At 43.5% G+C, this 23684-nt stretch overlaps 1 long non-coding RNA gene across 1 annotated transcript in view; it reads right to left on the bottom strand.

Moving 5' to 3' along the window:
• Window positions 1–23684, bottom strand: part of LOC309645382 — a 180343-nt gene that overhangs the window by 128861 nt on the left and 27798 nt on the right. Inside the window, exon 2 of the long non-coding RNA XR_014254847.1 lies at window positions 16693–22512. This is a non-coding gene — a long non-coding RNA (uncharacterized lncRNA). The remainder of the gene's footprint in view (window positions 1–16692; window positions 22513–23684) is intronic.

Here is a 23684-nt window from a genome sequence, read left to right as displayed (position 1 = left end):
AAGTTTAATTAAGTAACAGAAAGGTTGAAAAGAGAACTCAAGAAATTTGAAAATATGGGTGAATTTTTTTTCTGAGGAAGTACAAGAAAAACAGAACTTTTTTTTTTTTTTTAAATTGGTATAGAGTGATTCATATCAAGAAAATGAAAATAAGGGAATTCCCTGGTGGTGCAGTGGTTAGGACTCTGCGCTTCCACTGCAGGGGGCACGGGTTTGATCCCTGGTTAGGGAAATAAGATCCCACATTAAAAAAAAAAAAGAAAATGAAAATAAAACAGAGAAAATACCTGCAAAATCATATCTCTGATAAGAGACTTGTATATAAAGAATTCTCACAACTTAATAAAAAGATAACAATCCAATTTTAAAATGGGCAAAATATGAATAGACATTTCTCCAAAAAAGATATGCACACAGTCAATAAACGAATATAAAGATGCTCAACATCATTAGGAAATGGACTGTAATAATAATAATAAAAACAAAAAATAACAAGTGTTGGAGAGGATGCAGATGTAGAGGAATTAGAACCTTCATACACTCCTGAAGAAAATGTAAAATAATGCAGCTGCTTTGGAAAATAGTCTGGTAGTTCCTCAAAAGGTTAAACACAGTTACCACATGACCCAGCAATTCCACTCCTAGTATATACTGAAGAAAATGAAAACATCCACACAAAAACTTGAACACAAATCTTCATAGCAGCATTATTCAAAATAGTTAAAAAATAGTAACAACCAAGATGTCCATCAACTGATGAATGGATAAATAAATGTGGTATATCCATGCACTGGAATTTTTTTTTTTAACATCTTTATTGGAGTATAGTTCCTCTACAATGTTGTATTAGCTTCTACTGTATAACAAAGTGAATCAGCTATATGTATACATATATCCCCATATCCCCTCCCTCTTGCATCTCCCTCTCACACTCCCTATCCCACTCCTCTAGGTGGTCACAAAGCACCGAGCTGATCTCCCTGTGCTATGCAGCTGCTTCCCACTAGCTAGCTATTTTACATTTGGTAGCGTATATATGTCAATGCTACTCTCTCACTTGTCCCAGCTTACTCTTCCCCCTCCCCATGTCCTCAAGTCCATACTGTACGTCTGTGTCTTTACTCCTGTCCTGCCCCTAGGTTCATCAGAACTATTTTTTTTTTAGATTCCATATATATGTGTTAGTATATGGTATTTGTTTTTCTGTTTCTGACTTCACTCTCTATGACAGACTCTAGGTCCATCTACCTCACTACAAATAACTCAATTTCTTTTCTTTTTATGGCCATGCACTGGGATATTTATTCAGCAATAAAAAGAATGAAGTACTGATTCATGCTACAACATGGATACACCTCAAAAAAATTACACTAAATGAAACAAGTCCATAACAAAAGACCACATATTGCATGATTCTATTTATATGAAATGTCCAAAATAGGCAAATCTACAGAGAATAAGGTAGATTAGTGTCAGCCTAGGGTTGGGGTAAGGAGGGTGCAGAAGGAGAGTGAAATTAGATTATGCTGATGGTTATACAACTCTTTAAATCTACTAAAATTAATTGAGCTGTATACTTTAAATGGGTGAATTTTATGATATGTAAACTATATAGCAATAAAGCTGTTAAAACAAATAACTAGTCAAAAACAAACCCTCTTAAGCTAACATTTTTGTAAAGCTTAGCTGTTGTTGTTTTTTTTTTCTCTTCAAAGGCTAGCATATTTAAACTGCTAAACTTCCATTTCTTTGTTTTCTTGAAATTTTTGTATTTCCTTATATTTATGTAAGCCCCATTAGCTCTGATAAACCAATCAAGACAAACCCTCTTAAATTTAAGAGATATAATTTGACTTATTAATTAACATTCTGTGGAGGTAATAAAATACTTCAGACTCATAGAGAAACACTGAAAACTTTCAGCTTCAGTTCAACAACCTCAGCCATGTGCCAAAATAAACCAAAAAAACACAAAAACCCACTGGCCTGTATCTCAATGGGCTGCTCCTTTCAATGCTTTCTATTTCTCTCAATATTTTCTTAACTGATTTGAGCTCACAAATAATAAGCAAACTATCAAAAAAAAAGAAAAAAGACTAACAAATCAGATTCTCCCTCTTTTCCCACTGGATAGAGAATAGACCCCCAGTGTCCTGACAGAGATCAACAAACAGACCATAAAACCAACTGTCAATCATTGCTGGCCACCATGAGAATAGCCTTAACTAAAATAAAACACAGAGTCAGAAAAAAAGCAACCAAGAAAAAAGAAAGTTAAAAAAAAAAAAAGAGATGGTATGAGGGGAGAAACAGAGTCAGTGAAGGTAAAGTTTTATTGACACTTAAAATTCACTCCAGGTGCCAGAAAAAAGGTGTGCCTTAAACAATCCACGAAACCCCCTTCACAGACAACAGCTTAATTGGCTCTGGCAGGTAAGTTAAGTCCACAGAGCATCACAGTGGGATGCCCCGCAAAACTCAAAGCATAGTGTTCAAGAAGTTAGACATTGCGCAGAATACCTGATCAGGACTACTCAAAACTGTCAAGGTCATCAAAATCAAACTGACACATTTGGAAACAATCCAAATATCCTTTAAACAATAATCGGGGACTTCCCTGGTGGTGCAGTGGTTAAGAATCCGCCTGCCAATGCAGGGGACATGGGTTCAATCCCTGGTCCAGGAAGATCCCACATGCTGCGGAGCAACTAAGCCCACGTGCCACAACTACTGAGCCTGCGCTTTAGAGCCTGCAAGCCGCAACTACTGAGCCCGCGCGCCTAGAGCTGGTGCTCCACAAGAGAAGCCACCGCAATGAGAAGCCCGCTCACCACAACTAGAGAAAGCCCATGTGCAGCAACGAAGACCCAACGCAGCCAAAAATAAAAAAAATAAAAATAAAAAAAACCAATAATCGGATAAACAAAATGTGGGTTGTTCATCCAATGTAATGCTATTCATCAATAAGAAGGAACCAACTGCCTACTGATACACACACAACAGAGAGATGAACCTCAGATGCATTATGCTCAAAGGAAGAAGCAGATTCAAAAGGCTATATCTTGGACTTCCCTGGTGGTCCGGTGGTTAAGACTCAGCGCTCCCAATGCAGGGGGCCCTGGTTCGATCCCTGGTCAGGGAACTAGATCCCACATGCTGCAACTAAGACCTGGCACAGCCAAATAAATTTTTTTTTTTTAAGAAGGCTATATACTATATGATTCCACTTGTACGACAGTCTGAATATGACAAAACTATAAGACAGAAAACAGCTTAGCGATTGCCAGAAGCTAGGGGTGGGAAGAGAGACGGACTGTAAAAGGGATGTCAGGGAATTCTGGAGGTGGGGCAGGGGTGAGGATGATGGAACTGTTCTCTGTCTTGATTATGGTGGTGATTATATGATTGTTTATGTTTGTTAAAACTCATTTCTTAACTAACACAACATTGTAAATCAACTATACTCCATTAAAAATTAATTTTAAAAAACTCATTTTTTATTTTTAAATTTTTCTTAATTTTTATTTTATATTGGACTATAGTTGATTTATCAATACAATGTTGTGTTAGTAAAACTCATTTTTTAGAAAGGGTGAATTTTTACTATATTAAAATGAAACAAGGAATTAATTTCTAAAATATACAAGAAAAAGTTATAGAATCTAATAGGTGAACGAGCAAAGTGTATAAACAGGAGATTCACAAAAGGGGAATTTCAACTAACAAGAACAATATATCAATCTCACTGGTGTCCAGAAAGCAAAAGCAAGAGACCACACTGGCAAAGATGGAGACAAAGGGGAATTCTCCTATGCTGGGTGATCAGGGATAGACTGGTACCCCATGCGGGACAGCACTTGCCAGTACTTGTGAACAAGTAAAGCCCCTCCGGCTCAGCAACTCCACACCTGGAAACATCTCCCAGGGAAACTGGGCAAGCCCAGAAGAGGCAGGACAACATGTCCACTGCCAGCAGCACTGATGGCAGCAGGGCGTTGGAGGGAACCCCCATGCCTGTCACAAGGAGAATGAGTAAGTGAAATGTGACGATGCGTGCTGTGGAATACCATGCAGCACTCTGGTGCAGTGAACTCAATGTTCCTGCCTCAACACAAACAGATATTAAAAACAATGTGTAGGGCTTCCCTGGTGGTGCAGTGGTTGAGAATCCGCCTGCCAATGCAGGGGACACGGGTTCGAGCCCTGGTCTGGGAGGATCCCACATGCCGTGGAGCAACTAAGCCCGTGAGCCACAATTACTGAGCCTGCGCATCTGGAGCCTGTGCTCCGCAACGAGAGGCCACGATAGTGAGAGGCCACGATAGTGAGAGGCCCGCGCACCGCGATGAAGAGTGGCCCCCGCTTGCCACAACTAGAGAAAGCCCTCGCACAGAAACGAAGACCCAACACAGCCATAAATAAATAAATAAATAACGATTTAAAAAAAAACAATGTGTAGGGGGGAGGAGAAACAGAATGAGAGCTATCGCCTAACAACTTAAATGTAATTTTAAAACGTGCATAAGATTTTAAAACCAGCACAGGATTGTTCAAGGGACTGTTTGGACATTACCCAAGGACCCAAAGAAAACATTTTAGAGGAGATTTGTAGGGTGGGGTAGGGGCACAGGAGACAGGGAGGAAAAGGAGGTGGGAGTCACGTGGATTGGGGAAAGAGAAACAGAGTGAGACAGAAAAGAGCACCTGAAATTAACAGGGTGCTACCTGATGGATAAATGATAAATCTCCACAAGGACAGGCATGCAATGAAATGTACACAAGAAATGAGTCAGGTTAATCTGAAGTTCAGAAAGAAGCCTGGTCAATTTAACTGAGAAATAAAGCAAGTCAAACAGGGGAAATGACTTTGCCCACAGTATCAGTGCTGGAGTGTGGGGCAGGGTGGGGAGTAAGACGCAGAGCCAGATCTGAAAGGACCTGAATGTGAGGTGAGAGCGTTTGGTTTTTCCTCCTGCCTGCCCCCAGAGCACCAAGGAGTCTTTGATGCATCTGAAGCAGGACAGAGCTTGATCAGATTTGTCCAAGAAAGACCAATGTGGATGTAGGTGAGGGGCCTCTACTGGAGATTGGATACCAGGTACAACAAGCATCTATTTAGAACCTATTATGGGAGGTTGCAGGTGCTGGGAGATCCCACAGTGAACAAAACAGTTTACCATTGAGCAGGGGAGAAAGAGAGAGACAATAAACAACAAAACTAACCATCATCAACTAGGTTAAGTGTGATGTAGGAAAGAGATTAATGGGGGGAAGGGAGTCCTGAGTGGTCAGGGAAAGCCTTCCTGAGGAGGTGACATTTAAGCTGAAATCAGAGGAAACAACAAGAGGTTAAAACAAAACAAAACAAAACAAAAAACAAACAAGGGACTTCCCTGGTGGTCCAGTGGTTAAGAATCCGCCCTCCAATGCAGGGGACGTGGGTTCGATCCCTGGTCGGGGAACCAAAATCCCACATGCCACAGAGCAACTAAGCCCGCACACCACAACTACTGAGCCCGCGCTTTGGAGCCCACGTGCCACAACTTGAGAGAAGCTCACGCGCCGCAACAAAGAGCCCGCGTGCCACAACGAAAGATCCTGTGTGCCGCAACTAAGACCCAATGCAGCCAAAAATAAATAAATAAAAAAAAAATAAATCTTTTAAAAAAGAATGGTCTTGATATTCAAAAAAATAATCTCACTGTATGCATATGAAGTTGGCATAAAGTAAGTGGGGTTGAGGTTGGTATGAGAGAAGGGGCCAAGATGGCAGGGGCCAAGTGATGAATTCAGAGTCTTCTAGGACCCTGCAGGAGTTTGGATAGGACTATAAATGCCATGGGAACCACTGGAAGGTTTCAAGCAGGGACAGACTTTCATTTTCAACTAACTTTCAACTTTCTTGTTAGTTGACTTTCATTTTTATTGGGCACTTACGATGGGCCATGTGGCAAGCTCCACATTTTACATGGACAATCACATTTTATTCTGTACAACTCCCCCATAAAGACGGGCTGTTATTAACCCAATCCACACCCAGAAAACTGAGGCAGGAAAAAGTTAAGTGACCTATGCAAGTCAAGGTCACACAACTAGTAAGACCCACACTCAATCACTGTATAAGATGCTGCTTAATAAAATAACGGCCCGGGCTTCCCTGGTGGCGCAGTGATTAAGAATCCGCCTGCCAGTGCAGAGGTCATAGGTTTGAGCCCTCGTCTGGGAAGATCCCACGTGCCGCAGAGCAACTAAGCCTGTGTGCCACAACTACTGAGCCCACATGCCAAAACTACTGAAGCCCACGCACCTAGAGCCCATGCTCCACACAAGAGAAGCCACCGCAATGAGAAGCCCACGCACCGCAACAAAGAGTAGCCCCTGCTCGCTGCAATTAGAGAAAGCCCGCGCGCAGCAACGAAGACCCAACGCAGCCAAAAATAAATAAATTTATATAAAAAAAAATTCTGAGTAAAAGCAACATGTGAACAAAATAAAATAACTTCAAAAATAATGGCCCACACTTAATGAGCAATTACTATATTTAGGTAGTCTGATTTCAGGGGTGAAAGGGATCTTTTTAAGAATTCCTCTGGCTGTAAAATTATATGGGCAAATCCCTGTCCCTCTCTGGGCCTCAGCATCCTCACACATAAAATGGAAATGTTGGACTTTTATCATGGAACACCATAGCTAGATGGACCTCCAGTATCCCAGCTGTGGCCCAGAGTAGGGCGGAGGCAAGCACAAGGTTGCCCAGATAATTTGGGACAAAGAACTTGGAATTCAAGCAATTATACTCTAATAAAGATGTTAAAAAAAAAAAGAACTTGGAATTCCCAGCCTAGTCTGCTATCCTGATGTTAGCTGCCTCTAAAGGACCTCCAAGGTCCCTCCAGTTCTAAGATGTTAGGATCCCACCTCAATGAGCCAGCAGTCTAGGCCCATGGAGCCCGCAAGAGCCTGTGGCTGGCTCTTGGACACTCAGGCTGAACAGTCCCTTTCTTCAAAGCTAGCACTCAAGGTGGGGCAGCAATGGCCACAGGCAATGACTACAGCAGCAACCAGAAAGGACATCACAAGGACTAGAGTTTCACCAACCCATTGCCTGGCCTGATTCCCACTCACATTCACTGAGTCACCTGGGGCAAACCATTGACCCCCTTTCCCAACACATCTGCCAAATAAAGGAAAACAAGAGAACCAGCTTCATCAGTCATTGTGAAGTTAGGAATTACTTTATATCACCTCTTAAGGTGGGACTTAATTCTAATGAGAAATTACCAGCCATTACCATAGAAATTACCATAGAAATTATCAGCAATTCCCCCCTGGCTAGAAATTAACTTCCAGGTGAGGTAAGGTGGGGATGTTCATTAGAGCTGGTCTTCCCTTTATCCCCAGGACATTTATGGGAGGACCACTATGTGTAAAATCCTGTGCTAGGCTTGGGGGCGGTATATGCCAGACCTTCTTTGTGCATCAAAATGGATCTGAGGAAGGAAATATAAGTGTAAATAAATCAAACCTTAAAACAATTCATGTAATTCTTCACATGCCCACCCCCATTTTACAGATGAGGCCTAGGGGACCTGGGGTCACTGTGAAGTGGAACTGAGGCTCAGACTTGAGGTTAAGTTGGGTTAAGTCCAGCTGTTAGTCCCATCTTTATTGGTTTATAAGGTACACAAGTACATAAGATGCATCCCAATTTTACATGGAAAGCTTTGCAGAAATAATTTTGAGGTCACAGGTAACACAGTGGAATAATTAAGAGAACAAAATTAGGTTGCAATCCTGGTTCTGTCATTTATTAGCGGCATGAACTTGAGCCCGTTATTTAACCTCTCTGAGGCTCAGTTTCTCAACTATTAAGGGGATAATAACATTCACCCTCACAGAGTTATTATGAGGATTAAATAAGTTTATAGTTATAAAGGACACACAACAGTGCCTGGTAAGTACAAAGTGCTACTTTTTTAAAAAGTTATTACATAAAATGAATTTTTAAATACATGCATTGAATGTGATCTTAAAGTGGTTTTATAGGAGAAAACACTTTTGTTATGTAAATACAGTTCAGAGGATTCTAGTAGGAATTCACAAGCTCTGGAAAGGACAAAAATCCCAAAAGCTAAGGAAAAAATGACATCAGTAACAAGATATACTAGATTTGCCAGTAAACGAAAGCCCCTTCCATACATACATTGGTGTAAGTGAGAACACAGGGCTGAATCCAAGTGAATAAAAAGCAAGCCACAATGCAAAAATACACTGAAGGAATTTCTACCTGGGACCTGCAGCAAAAGCATGTATTTTCAGCAAAATCTTGTACAAAGCTGCAAAACCCATCCTTGCAGGCATGTTGTGTGTTGTCACACTTCTCCACTAGGGGTCGCCCAAGGTCACCCAGAGAGTTCCAGACAGAGAAGTCAATTCCCAGCCCCCTCTGCTTTCCAACATGCCTGCTGCCTCCCCAGAGCTGCCTTCTTCTGTTCTAAGACACTCAAGGGACTGGTGGCCCCAGGCCCATGGAGCCCTCAGGAGCTTAAATAAAGGAATTCTTCAGCCAGGTAACCAAGAACCACCCTTTGCACCATCCCCGTCCATCTACAATATGAGCACATTACAAGGCAACAGGGAAATTGCAAATTGCATCTTCCTGGGGAAAATGGGGCAAAAGTCATATGCGAGCAAATAAGATATTATCCCCATTTTACAAGTGAGGAAACTGAGGCTCAAAAATGTTAAGCAACCTGTCCAGGGTCACACAGCTAGGGAACTTCAGAACTAGAATTCACACCCAGGTGGGTCAGACCCTTGTCACTTGGTTACTAATCCCCCACCCTCAGATCTGGAAGGCAAACAGGTAAGGAGGGTGTATGAAGGAGGGGTCGTAAAGGGACATCTACTTCCTCCCCCAAAGTCCCTCCATGCCTTCCCCAACCGGCCCAAGAAGGCTGTCCCCTTTCCCCACTGAGCCATGACGCTCGAGGATGGGGTCTAGGTCTTTTCTCGGCTCCATCCTAGCAGAATCCGAGAGCTACAAAGTAAGTTTATTCACTCAGCCAGGTCCCCTGAGACCCACTCAGAAATGCTCATCTTCAGTGCTCAAATATGACTTGGCTTCCTCCCTCTCCTGGCCCCCCATTCCTCCCCCAGTGCTTCCTCTCAGTTTCCCAACCTCTCCTCAGACCCTGTCAGTTCTACAATTAGAATCCCACTCAAGTCCCTAGACTTGCCCCACTGCTCTCAGACTGGCCTGGAGCCCCTTTCTCTGGCCACCGGACTTAATGTGGACTATTGCAACAGTCTTTTGTTCTCATTTTTTTAAAAACTGAATATATAATTTATATATAGAAAAATGCATACATTTGAAGCATACGGCTCCATGAACTGTACCAGCCTCTTAAGCGGCCTTCCTGATTCTCCCCCCACCTGCCTCTCATCCATCCTCCACAGGGCAGTTTCCGGTTGCTCTTTCCAAGTATATGGGACGATGTCACTGCCCTGGCCAAAACCCACCAGCACGTCCCCCCTGCTCTAAGGATAGAGACCTACAGAAACAGAATATAAGTGCTCCTCACCTCTGAGAAAGAAAAATATGAAGTCAGATATAAATCCTCCCTTAAGAAATTCACCTCAGCTAAAGGGAAACTGTCAGGCACAAGGTATTTGGATCTTAAAGGATTTTGTTTATCCAGATGCTGAGCTGTAAAATGTCCCCAACTGGGATGATGAGAAAGTAAATTTACAACCAAGTGAACAAAGAGCATGTATGTAAGCTGTTGATCAACTTAAATTTATTTATTTATTTTTTGGCTGAGCCACACAGCTTATAGGATCTTAGTTCCCCGACCCGGGATCGAACCCACACCCTCAGCAGTGAAAGCACGGAGTCCCAACCACTTGATCGCCAGGGAATTCCCAACTTAAAATGTTTTTTTTTAATATTTATTTATTTATTTGGCTGCGCTGGGTCTTAGTTGCAGCATGCAGGATCTTCGTTGTGGCATGTGGGATCTTTAGCTGTGGCATGCGAACTCTTAGCTGCAGCATGTGGGATCTAGGTTCCCTGACCAGGGATCGAACCTGGCCCACTGCACTGGGAGCTCGGAGTCTTAGCCACTGGACTGCCAGGGAAGTCCCCCAACTTAAATTTAATGTATGATTAAATTTAAACGTTTGTTGTTGTTGCATTTGTTTCTCTTTACTATTGCTTTGTCTGTGTTCCATTTGTTTTTTTTTGGTTTTCAATAAAACTTATCCACTTTAAATGCAAAATAAAATTTGTTTTGGCAAATATTTGTTCATTCCCCTTTTTGGTTGAGCCCTTCTTCCTATCTCTCAGTTCATGCAACCACTGATCTACCTTTCATAGATTTCTCTGCCTTTTCTAGAATTTTAAATGAGTAGGTCATACAATACTTACTCTTTTGTGTCTGGCTCCTTTCACTTGGCATATTTTTGAGATTCATTTCTGTTACTGCATGTACCTGTGGCTCCTTTTCAATGGTGAGTAGTATTCCATTGTAAGGATATAACACAATTTATCCTTTCACCAGTTGATAAACATTTGGGTTGCCTACAATTTGGGGCTATTATGAATAAGGCTGCTATGAACATTCATGCACAAATTTTTGTGTGGACATATACTTTGCTCTTTACCAAAAATAACAGATTTCTCTGTGGCGCTTCCTGCTATTCCATGCAAAAAATAAGTATTCTCTTACTATGGATTTACTGCAGAAGCCTGTCTTGCCCATATGAAACACATACACACCGATTTGTGAAACAGATTAGAAAATTGTCAGAAGTCATAGAATGTAACTAAGTGAAGATTTTTTTGCGTAACTTTCCCTCGCTATTTGCCAAGCATTAGGCAGAGCGTGGCATAAGCATTTTGTCATTTATCTCTCACAATAGTCTTGGGACGAGACAGTGCTCTTATTCCCATTTCCCATATGGGAAGTTGGGCTCAGGGATGGGAAGGCAATGACCCAAGGTACATCCAGCATCAAGGTCCACCAGGGTCAAGGTACATCCCAGGGATGGGGCTTGAGGACTGGCTCCACCACTAACTTGCTGTAGGCACTCCCTGGGCCTCAGCCTGATGATTCACTCAGCATCACAGATCTCTGAGACTCTTCTGAAAACTCCTGGCTTCAAATACTCTGCTCCCACAAATAATCAAAATGTCCAGGAAATGCCAACATTTCACCCAACCACAGCAGAAAGGCAGGACAATAAACCCAGCAAAGCCAGGTGGAAAGTTTTCTTATCTAACTGCTGGCCCCACAATACTCTTTTTTTAAAAAAATATATTTTTTTTTTAATTTTTTTTTTTTAATTTATTTATTTAGCTAGCTGCACTGGGTCTTAGTTGCGGCATGCAGGACCTTCATTGCGACATGTGGGATCTAGTTCCCTGACCAGGGATTGAACCCGGGCCCCCTGCATTGGAAGCAGGGAGTCTTAACCACTGGACCACCAGGGAGGTCCCTCCCACTACTCTTAAATTAGTCTGGGTTTAGGGAAATTCCTTAAGGGGCTTGACCAAAGCAGACAGAGCCTGACCCTTGAGAATCCAAAGAAACAAAGACAACAAAAGCAGCCATTAAGTCACTCTGCAGAAAGCAGAGAGGGAAATTTGTTTTTGTTACAGAGGAAAGGGGTGAGGGGAGAGAGAAGAAGGACCTCGAAATAGAAGGGAGAGGAGACCAGAGCCTGGGGCAGGTGACGGAAGGCGGGATACTGTTGGGCCATGACAAATCTTCCAGGAGCTGAGGCACCAGAGGATACCCGTGGATGGAGAACATGGAAATGGAAGTCCTCTGTGTTTCTGTAAAGTACGCCTTCCCTCTCACCCTCCTACAGTAAATGGCTTACTCCACCTGTGTAAGCAAGGTTTGGTGAGGGATGGGGAGACTGAGGGGAGACACCGGGAGAGGTGAAGGCGAAAGTGACTGAACTGTGAAGACTCAACAGAACCAGGGCATGCTCGTGGGCAAGCAGGCTCCAGGGCCCAAGATGAAGAGTGAAAACGTCTAGTAATCTGCACGCATCCTGGGAAGGGTTTGGAAGTTGCCCAGAGTACAGAATGGAATTTCAGCTGTCTTATTAAGACCCAGGGCAGGAAGATCCAGCTGACATAGAACACTTGGGTGAGTCTGGAATGACTGAGAACACAAGAGTTGGAGGAATACCTGAAGATGCACCCTCCAGAAGCGGGACAGTTGGTATGAGGTTAGGAACATGGGCTTGGGAATCACACTGACTGGGTTTAAGATACTATTCCCTAGGGAATTCCCTGGCGGTCCAGTGGTTAGGACTCCACGCTTTCAATGCCGAGGGCCTGGGTTCAATCCCTGGTCAGGGAACTAAGATTCCATAAGCTGCATGGCTAGGCAAAAAAAAAAAAAAAAGAATATTATCCTCTACTAGTGATAAAGAGGGACATTTTATAATGATAAAAGGGTCAATCCATCAGGAAGATATAAGAATTTTAAACATATATGTACCTGACAACAGAGCACCAAAATACATGAAGCAAAAACTGACAGAAATGAAGGGAGAAGAAGACAATTCAACAATAAAAGTTGGGCACTTCAATACTCAACTTTCAATAATGGATGACGGAATTCCCTGGCAGTCCAGTGGTTAAAACTCCACACTTCCACTGCAGGGGGCACAGGTTCAATCCCTGGTCAGGGAACTAAGATCCTGCAAGCCATGTGGCACAGCCAAAAAGAAAAAAAAGAGGATGGAATAGCTAGGCAAAAGATCAACAAGGAAATAGAAGACTTGCACAATACTATAAACCACCTAGACCTGACAGACATCTATAGAACTCTCCACCCAACATCACGATACACATTCTTCTCTTGTGCACATGGAACATTCTCCAGGATAGACTACATGCTTGGCCATAAAACAAACCTCAATAGATTTAAAAGTGCTGAAATAATACAAAGTATGTTCTCTGAGCACAATGCAATGAAATTAGAAAACAATAACAAAAAGAAATTTGGGAAAATCACAAATATAAGGAAACCAAACATATTCCTAAATAACCAATAAATGAGGGACTTCCCTGGTGGTCTAGTGGTTAAGACTCCGTGCTCCCAAAGCAGGGGGTCCGGATTCAATCCCTGGTCACAGAACTAGATCCTGCATGCTGCAACTAAAGATCCTGCATGCAGCAACAAAGATCCTGCATACAGCAACAAAGATCCTGCATGTTGCAACTAAGACCTGGTGCAGCCAAATAAATAATTATTTTTAAAAATAACCAATAAATGATGCAAAGAAGAAATAAGGGAAATTAGAAAATACTATGAAATGAATGAAAATATCAAAATTTATCGGATGTAGCTAAAGCACTGCTTGAAGGGAAATTCATAGCTGTAAAGGCTTATTTTTTGAAAAAGAAGAAAGATTTCAAATCAGAAACCTAACCTTCGAGAGAGTGGCATGGACATATATACACTACCAAATGTAAAACCGATAGCTAGTAGGAAGCAGCCGCATAGCACAGGGAGATCAGCTTGGTGCTTTGTGACCACCTAGAGGGGTGGGATAGGGAGGGTGGGAGGGAAGGAGACACAAGAGGGAAGAGATATGGGGATATATGTATATGTATAGCTGATTCACTTCATTATAAAGCAGAAACTAACACACCATTGTAAAGCAATTATACTCCAATAAAGATGTTAAAAAAAAAAAAAAAACTAACCTTCTACCTTAAGACACTAGAAAAGAGGAAAGAGGAGAAAATTAAACCTAAATCAAACAGGAGGAAATAAATAAAGATTAGAGCAGAAATTAATGAAATAGAGGACAGAAAAACATTAGAGAAAATTAACAAAACCAAAAGTGGGTTCTTTGAAAAGTTTGTAAAAACTGACAAATCCTCAGCTAGGCTGACCAAGACAAAAAGGGAGAAGACTCAATTACTACAATCAGAAAGAGAAGAAGGGACATTACTACTGAACTTACAGAAATAAAATCCTATCTCCTCCAATGACCAGAATATAATCACAGGCAGGTTACTTAAACTATCTGTGTCTCCTTTCCCTCTACTCTTCAAAAACGTATCATTGGGCTACCTTGGTGGTGCAGTGGTTGAGAATCTGCCTGCCAATGCAGGGGACACGGGTTCGAGCCCTGGTCTGGGAAGATCCCACGTGCCGCAGAGCAGCTGGGCCCATGAGCCACAATTACTGAGCCTGCGCGTCTGGAGCCTGTGCTCCGCAACAAGAGAGGCTGCGATAGTGAGAGGCCCGCGCACCGTGATGAAGAGTGGCCCCCACTTGCCACAACTAGAGAAAGCCCTTGCACAGAAACGAAGACCCAACACAGCCATAAATAAATAAATAAACAAATACTTAAAAAAAAAAAGGTATCATTTGTCTCAAAGGGGTTATTTTGTTTATTTATTTTTGGCTGCGTTGAGTCTTTGCTGCTGTGCGCGGGCTTTCTCTAGTTGCGGCGAGCAGGGGCTACTCTTCGTTGTGGTGCGCGGGCTTCTCATTGCAGTGGCTTCTCTTGTTGTGCAGCTCGGGCTCTAGGCGTGCAGTCTTCAGTAGTTATGGCATGCGGGCTCAGTAGTTGTGGTGCACAGGCTTAGTTGCTCTGCAGCATGTGGGATCTTTTCCTTTCCACCCATATCCAGTCCTTCAGCCCACCTGTTCTGTTGCCTCTACCTTCAGAATATATTCCAGAACCAATAGCTTCTCACCTCTCAACCCCACCCCCTGTTAGTCCAAGGCACCTCTGTCTCAGTGGGTTAGGACAATAGCCCAACTGTTGCCACTCCTGCCTCCTCCCCGAAGTCTGTTCTCCACACAACCACCACAGCCTTGCTTTTAACACGTAATGATGCTTATGTCTCCATTCTTCTGTTCTCAACACTACAATGACTTCCCGTTGTGTGCGGAATAAAATACACACTTTTGGCCAAGGCCTACCAGGCCCTGCAAAATCTGGCCCCAGGTACCACTTCCCCCTTTGCCTGCAAGGCTCCAGCCACGACTGTTCTTGTTATTCCTCAAACTCACCCAGCTCATTTCTTTTTCTTTTTTTTCTTTTTTTGGCCACATGGCATGCATGATCTTAGTTCCCCGAGCAGGGATTGAACCCACTGCACCCCCTGCAGTGGAAGTGTGGAGTCATAACCACTGGACCGCCAAGGAAGTCCCTCACCCAGCTCACTTCTGTCTCAGGGTCTTTGCTCTGGGTGTTTCCTCTGCTCGCGACACCCCCTCTCTAAAGATCCATGCATGGCTGGAGTTTCCCATTTATAAAGATGCTATTCATCGTCACCTCCTGAGATGGCACTCCTCTGTTGGTATCTACAGTAGCTTAACCTCTCACTCTCTCTGTCTTATTCTATTTTTCTTCCTAGTACTTACCATTACCTGACATTATTTATTGCCTGAGTTCCTTCACTAGAATGTAATCTCCAGGAGGCGGAGGCTGTACTTTATACACTGCTTTTATCTCCAGTGCCTAGATCAGAGCCTGGCCGAGATCAGAGTCTGGCACATAGAATATGCTCAATAAAGACCTGTTGAAACAGAAGACAAAGCTCAGTAATAGGATCCACAGACAAATGGGACCTGCTACTTGGTGTAGGATAAGGCTGGCATCTCAACCCGGAGGGAGAAAGGTAGACTACTCAACACAAGGGTGTTGGGACCGTTGGGAAGCCATGTGGGAAAAAAATTAAGTTGAAGATGGTAGATGTATCACAGGTATGTAATGTGGCTCCCTTTTGAAACTCTACTTTCAAAATGCATAAACCCACAAGAAAGAGGAGAATGGGAGAGGGGAGCACTACAGAATTGTTGAGGGTACAAAGTAAATGGACAAGGGGACTTCCCTGGTGGTCCAGTGGTTAAGAATCCGCCTTCCAATGCAGGGGACACGGGTTCAATCCCAGGTCAGGGAACTAAGATCCCACATGCCTCGGGGCAACTAAGCTCACGCGCCACAGCTACTGAGCTCGCACACCTCAACTAAAGAACATGCGTGCTGCAAACTACAGAGCCCACATGCTCTGGAGCCCCCACGCCACAACTAGAGAAGAGGAAAACCTCCACGCCACAACTAGAGAGAGGCCCATGCGTGCGCTGCAGCTAAGAGCCCGCATGCCACAACAAAGATCCCGCATGCCACAACAAAGATCCCGCATGCCACAACCAAGACCGGATGCAGCCAAAATAAATAAATAAATAAAAATTAAAAAGAAAAGAATATGGTCTCTGCTTAAAAAAAAAAACGTAAATGGACAAGTACTATCAGATGGCAAAACCAAGCAGGCAATAAGGAAAGGTGAAAATTTAACCTGATTTATACCACAGAATCCTCAAAAGACTCAGAAATCAGTGGCACCTCTAGAAGGGGGGCATGAAGGTGAGGTTGGGGGAGGGGCTGCTGTAGCAAGGACGATGGGCAGAAGAAGGCTTAAAGAGTTGCTTAAGGGGCTTCCCTGGTGGCGCAGTGGTTGAGAATCTGCCTGCCAATGCAGGGGACACGGGTTTGAGCCCTGGTCTGGGAAGATCCCACATGCCACGGAGCAGCTGGGCCCGTGAGCCACAATTACTGAGCCTGCGCGTCTGGAGCCCTTGCTCCGCAACAAGAGAGGCCGCGATAGTGAGAGGCCCGCGCACCACGATGAAGAGTGGCCCCCACTCGCCACAACTGGAGAAAGCCCTCGCACAGAAATGAAGACCCAACACAGCCAAAAATAAATAAATAAATAAATAAATAAATAAACAAGGCTTGCATTCCAAAAAAAAAAAAAAAGGAGAAGGGGATGGAAAACAAGTAGGGGAGGAGGGAAAAAAGATTAAAAAAAAAAGAAAAGTTGCTTAAATATAAAATAATAGGGCTTCCCTGGCGGCGCAGTGGTGAAGAATCCGCCTGCCAATGCAGGGGACACGGGTTCGAGCCCTGGTCCAGGAGGATCCCACACACTGCGGAGAAACTAAGCCCGTGCGCCACAACTACTGAGCCTGTGCTCTAGAGCACACGAGCCACAACTACTGAAGCTCGTGTGCCTAGAGCCTGTGCTCCGCAACAAGAGAAGCCACCGGGATGAGAAGCCCGCACACAGCAACGAAGAGTAGCCCCCGCTCGCCACAACTAGAGAAAGCCCGCGTGCAGCAACGAAGACCCAACGCAGCCAAAAATAAATAAATAAATAAAAATACTTTCAAAAATATATACATATAAAATAATAGACTCTTAGATCCCTTTCCTTACATTACTCCCCACTCACCATGGCTGCAACCCAGACCCTGGCAGATCAGAAGTTTATTTTTTGGAGAAGGTAGAAGAAGGTCCCTGGACAAGTAGCCACTAGGCACAGGAGACAGAGAAGATACCAACAAGGGGATTAAACGAAAGTTCATATACTAACTCTTGAAGATGTCCAGACCCTCAGCCCTCTTCCTCCGCCCAGCTCTGGGAACACTGCCAGCGAGGCACAGAGCTCATAATACTAAATGGTGAGACCCTCCCAACCCCACCCCCCTGGCTTTCACCCCACTCTCGACTCCCAGAACCCTCAGCAATAGGGGAAAAAACAGACTCATATCAGGGCATATCATCAAGAAACTCCAGTTCACTAAGGATTCGAGGACATTCTAGAAATTTCTAGAGAAGAAAAAGTAGGTCATACACAAAGTATCAGTATTCAGAATGACTTGGGATTTCCCAACTGCAATACTAAAAGCTGAGAGACAGCAGAGCAATGCCTTCAAAATCTGATGAAACTTCGGGGTATGTACCCCAAATCATTGAAAACAGGAACTCAATGAGTTTCTGCACATCCATGTTCATAGCAGCTATTCCCAATAGTCAAAAGGTGGAAACAACCCAAGCTTCCAAAGACAGATGAATGGATAAGCAAAACATGGTATACATATACAGCAAAATATCATTCAGCCTTAAAAAAAAAAAAAAGGACATTCTGACACAGGCTCCAACATGGATGCACCTTCAGGACATTACTCTAAGTAAAATAAGTCAGACACAAAAAGACAAATACTGTATGATTACACTTTTATGAGGTATCTAGAGTAATCAAATTTATGAATACAAAAAGTAAAATGATGGTTGCCGGGGGCTAGGGCAAGTGGGGAATAGGGAGTTACTATTTATGGTACAGGGTTTCAGTTGGAGAAGATGAAGAAATTCTGGAGATGGACGATGGCGATGGTTGTACAACAGTGTGAATGTACTTAATACCACTGGACCGTACACCTGAAAATGGTTAAAATGGTAAGTTTTATGTTATGTATATTTTTCCACAATAAAAAAATCTGAAAAAAAATTATTTCCAACCTAAACTTTTCTCATAGACTCATGGGAAGACAAATCCTGAAAATTTATCCTAAGACTGTACTCTGTGAAATGACAGATGTATAACGTTACTTACTGCAGCATTGTTTGTGATAGTAATACTGGAATCAACCTACATGACAACCCACGGGACCAGCAGTAAGATAAATATGGTATATCCATACAAAGGAATAAGAGGTAAGTGCTGAAAGGAACAGGGAAGTTCTTCACATATGAAGAGAAAGGCCTCTAAGATATACTGTTAAGTGAAAAAGGCACGGTGAAGAACAGAATGCATAAAGTATCATTCACTTAATGACCCCTTTAAAAGTTTTATTTCCGTGTCAAAATCAGAGTAAAGGGCAAGAAATTTCATTTCTAAAGGGCCAGAGGGGACAAATTATAACCAGAGCTTCTTAAGGGGTAAGGCTTAATCTTTGCCAACATATTCATCCTAAGGGTTGAAGGCAGATCCAGGTTTTGTGGGAACTGAAACATATAATTTGGAGGGGGGCTTCATTAAGAAAAAAAATGTAAAATTAAATATATAAAATTTGGCAGAAATGTGACTCTTTATTCAAAATGAGAAAAAAAAAAGATAGCAAACTACATATTTTTAAAAAACTAACATATATCACAAAAATCATAAAATCCAGAAAAATAACATAGTATTTTTATTAATTAACTGCCTGAAACACCTCTCCAAGTATTTTTTCCTACTTTTGGGGGCATTTTCTTTGACCTTATATGATAATAGTTTCATAATATGATTTTATAGAGAGAAATAAAGATGATTCAGTCTTTCTTCTGATGTGTACATTTATAATTATGTACACTGCATTATCAAGTACATTCTTGGAAGAAGAAAAGTTCCTATTTTTTTTCCAATTTAATTTAATTTTATTTTTTGGCCACACCGCACGGCTTGTGGGATCTTAGTTCACCGACCAGGGATTGAACCCAGGCCCTTGGCAGTAAAAGCGCAAGTCCTAACCACTGGACTGCCAGGGAATTCCCAAAAAGTTCCACTTCTAATAAGTGTTGGTAAAAACTGAGTCCTCGGGACTTCCCTGGTGGCGCAGTGGTTAAGAATCTGCCTGCCAATGCAGGGGACACGGGTTCGATCCCTGGTCCGGGAAGATCCCACATGCTGCAGAGCAACTATGCCCGTGCGCCACAACTACTGAGCCTGCGCTCTAGAGCCCGTGAGCCACAACTACTGAAGGCTGTGTGCCTGGAGCCCGCGCTCTGCAACAAGAGAAGCCACTGCAATGAGAAGCCCGCGCACCACAACGAAGAGTAGCCCCTGCTCTCCGCAGCTAGAGAGAACCCGCACGAAGCAACGAAGACCCAACGCAGCCAAAAATTAATAAATTAATTTAAAAAATAAAAATAATAAAAAGTACTCCAGGAGGTAAAAAAGTTCCCACATATAAAAAAGATGAAACCATGCCAAACGGAATCTGATCCCCCACTGTCCTATCACCTGGGATCCTAATAAAAAGAATGAAGAAAAATACAGTCATTAAATCTCCCAGGCCCCACAACAGCCAGTTCTGACAGCTGATTTCTATGGCTGTGATTGCAAGTACCAGTGCCCAGTGGTTTACAGGTAGGACAGCAGACTATCAGAAAAATCGAAAGGGATCTTTTTCAATCCCCGAATTAAAAGCACAACACCCACTAATTAATCTGTCTAGAAGCCAGAAGGCATCAAGAGAAGAGACTGTGGTAACTCTACCTGCAGGTCACTGCCACATCCCTGCCACACAGACATCCCTAAGTTAAAGTGCTATAACTTGGGGCCCATTTGAAATGTAAACTGCACAGGAAGAAAATCAGATAATCAAGTGTAACTAGAAAGCTATTTAAGAAAGCCATGCAGACAGATACAGTTTTAGGTAATACTCCTCACCACTTAACCCAGAAAAGATAAAATTTAAAAAGATTTTTTGGGACTTCCCTGGCAGTCCAGTGGTTAAGACTCTGCCTTCCAATGCAGGAGGCGTGGGTTCAATCCCTGTTTGGGGAACTAAGATCCCACATGCCGTGGGGTACGGCCAAAAACTTACAGAAAAAAAAAAAAGATTTTTTAATGTTAATCCAGTGTTTTAATCTTTAACCCAGTGTTGCCTAAACTGTGGGCAAACAGACATTTATATATACAATACGTTGCTTTCAAAAACATTTAAGCCTTAGATGGTAGAATGCCAAAGAAGGAAGAGACCTTTAGGACTATCTTTCAACCCTGTCATTTCTCAGATGAAGAGAAAGAAACGGGAACTCGGATTGTCAAATGCCGCACAGCTATTAGAAGCAGAGCTAAGACACCCTGATAATGGTATCTGCTGTTCTATAAATGCTGAATGCTATTCACAAACGGTTTTTACACAGCCTTTATTTTCTCTGACCCCCACCAAAGCCAGATGTTTCCACAGATGAGAAAACTGAGGTTCAGTGGGTTTGGATGACTTGCCTCCATCACCTGGCTAGTAGCTCCAAATCCCAAATCCCATACCCTTTCCACCACCGGGCACTGTAGCCCAAATCCCCCAGCTTCAAGCACACAGCCTGTCAAGCACTGGGCACTCAAAAATTAGATGAATGAGTGCATACCTGACAACTAGGAGAAAACTAAGCAAATTGTAGCTGATCAACAAAATACTAGGGACTTCCCTGGTGGCGCAGTGGTTAAGAATCCGCCTGCCAATGCGGGGGACATGGGTTAGATTCCTGGTCTGAGTAGATCCCACATGCCACGGAGCAATTAAACCCGTGCGCCACAACTACTGAGCCTGCGCTCTAGAGCCCGCCAGCCACAACTACTGAGCCCGCATGCCACAACTACTGAAGCCCGCATGCCTAGATCCCCTGCTCCACAACAAGAGAAGCCACCGCAATGAGAAGCCTGCACACCACAACGAAGAGTAGCCCCCGTTCACCGCAACTACAAAAAGCCTGTGCGCAGCAACGAAGACCCAACAGAGCCAAAAATAAATAAATAAACAAATTTATTTTAAAAAAAAATACTAGAAGACTTTCAAAGTAAGATGTTGATAAGCTGAAATCCACATTAGATGAAAATGCACAACCTCACGGAAGAGAGCTACAAATCTCCTAGACTTCAGAGACAGGTCTCCATCTGTTTGGTCTCAATTACCCAGAGCTGCCTCACCTGATCACCCTACCTCCAATTTCTTCCCACCTCTCCTCAGCCACTGTCTCAGCAGCCCTGCAGGGGCTCCCTACTACCCACGCTGCCAAATCCAAATTCTTCACTTCAGCCTTCAAGGCCCTACCAGCTGATCAAATCCAGCTTTTTCCTGAATTACTGACTGACCCTGGCCTTTGCTGGACTCTTCCCCTCTACCCCCCAGAACCCTATCTCCTTTGTGCTACCGGATCTCGCCTTGGCTCATGTTGGAAGCCAAGTGAATATAGTGAATATCAGTCTCTTTCCCCATTTCCATCAACCCCAGGTAAAAAGAGTAATGGCTGGCCTTTTTTTTTCCCAATGAAAATAGATTTGCATAACATTCATTTGAACCTATGCATGCAATAACCAAGTTCACTAGAAACAGGCACAATCAAGAGACAGCCCCATCATCAGGAGTCTCTAATTTGGGTTTTCAGGTACAGAGGCAAAATTGCCTTATGCAGCCTATCCAGTCCCTTTCTGGCCTGAGGGATCTTGAGTTCCTGGGACTCTTCCTAAAATGGCCTCCCGGCGGCCACCAAGTTTGCCTGAGCTCTGATGCCTCGCCCACCTCTCTTTCCCCTCCACCCCCACCCCAGATCTGTGCCAGGAGTCAGGACCCCAGGCAGATCATGGGGCAAGTCCCTTCTTCTCTCAGGGACCCAGTTTTTTCATCTGTGAAAAAGCGAGGGGGGGCAAAACTGGATGAGAGAAAAATGACAATAAAAATAACTTCCCAGTTGGAAAAAGTTTTCCCACGAAAGTTCTCACCAAGTATACGCAAAGCCCCTTCCTGCTAGGACATTGCAAAGTGTCATAATAAATATCCCTTGGCCATCTCCTAGGTTAGTGCTCACAGACTTACCCCATTACAACATCCCGCTGTGCAGAGGTCCCAGAGTGCCTGTAAGCAGTCAGCTCCCGCTGAGGGGCACGTAGCTGTTTGAAATTTTCCACCAAAATAAATAGTGCTGCAAAGAACAATCTTGTGTAAGCATTCATCTTTGTTCTGCAATTATTTCTCGATATAGATTCCTAGAGGTACACTTACTGGCTTTTAAAGGATGCATATATTTTAAATTCTGATAACTTACCAGTTGAGAAACATGCGGTAATTCTCAAATTTGTTTACAATGCACAATCTTGACATACTACCAGCCTCCCCTCTACCTCCCAACTCTCCCCCTCCCCCTCCAGGAAGTCTGGGGAAGGGCTCCTGAATCTGCTTTGTTAACGGCTCTCAGGTGGCTCCACTGCAGGCTAAAAGGAGGACAGAGCTGCTCTCCTCCATTTGCCCCATGCACCTCGTCTAGCATAAGACATGCGAAGCACTGGCCTAGGGGGCTGCTGCCGGCTTAATTTGCCGGGAGGTCTCTGGGCTGCAGCCCAGGTCCCCTGTGGCTTCTCCAAAACAGGCAGAGTCTGGCTCTCATGCACTGACACCAAGTGCTGGGAACCGTCGCATCAACAGGCTCACCTGGCTGCACCCGTTTTCCCTTCCAGGGTCCCCCTTATGTAGGCCCCCATCCCACACATGTTCTGTGATCCTAGGGATCTGGGTCCGGAGGCTTTTTTTTTTACATTTTTTTTTGAATTTTATTTATTTTTTATACAGCAGGTTCTCATTAGTTATCCATTTTATACATATTAGTGTATATATGTCAATCCCAATCTCCCAATTCATCCCCCGCCACTTTCCCCCCTCGGTGTCCATACCTTTGTTCTCTACATCTGCGTAGACTCTATTTCTGCAGGGCCCGGAGGTTTTACCTTTTTTACGTGAGACTCCCCAAGCCTCCCTTTTTCTCTCATAAGGCTGTGGACAGAGCGCTCCAAGAAATTGTTTGGGGCCTCCACTCTGGGCTCTGGTTTCCCCGTCTGTGACACGGAGAGCGCTGGGCTGCAGCACTGACACCCTGGCTACTGCGGTGAGGGAAGCAGTGTGGCCAACTAGCTTCTAAGCATTTGCAGGTTAGTCTGGCTTCAACGGGGAGTCCAGGTGCACCTTAACAGTCATTTAATCAGCATTCTGATTGGCTTAGGGTCTGGGGCGCAAACTAGATCTTTGTTCTGAGTTCTCCATAGCTAAAGGGCAATTAAGACCAAAAACCATTTCAAAGCTGCTGATTTCCAAGCTCGAGGG

The sequence above is a fragment of the Balaenoptera physalus genome (assembly GCF_965194825.1).
Source record: "Balaenoptera physalus genome assembly, chromosome: 16".
Taxonomy (NCBI): domain Eukaryota; kingdom Metazoa; phylum Chordata; class Mammalia; order Artiodactyla; family Balaenopteridae; genus Balaenoptera; species Balaenoptera physalus.
The sequence above is the reverse complement of the archived record's forward strand: the minus strand, read 5'-3'. Positions and strand labels throughout refer to the sequence as shown.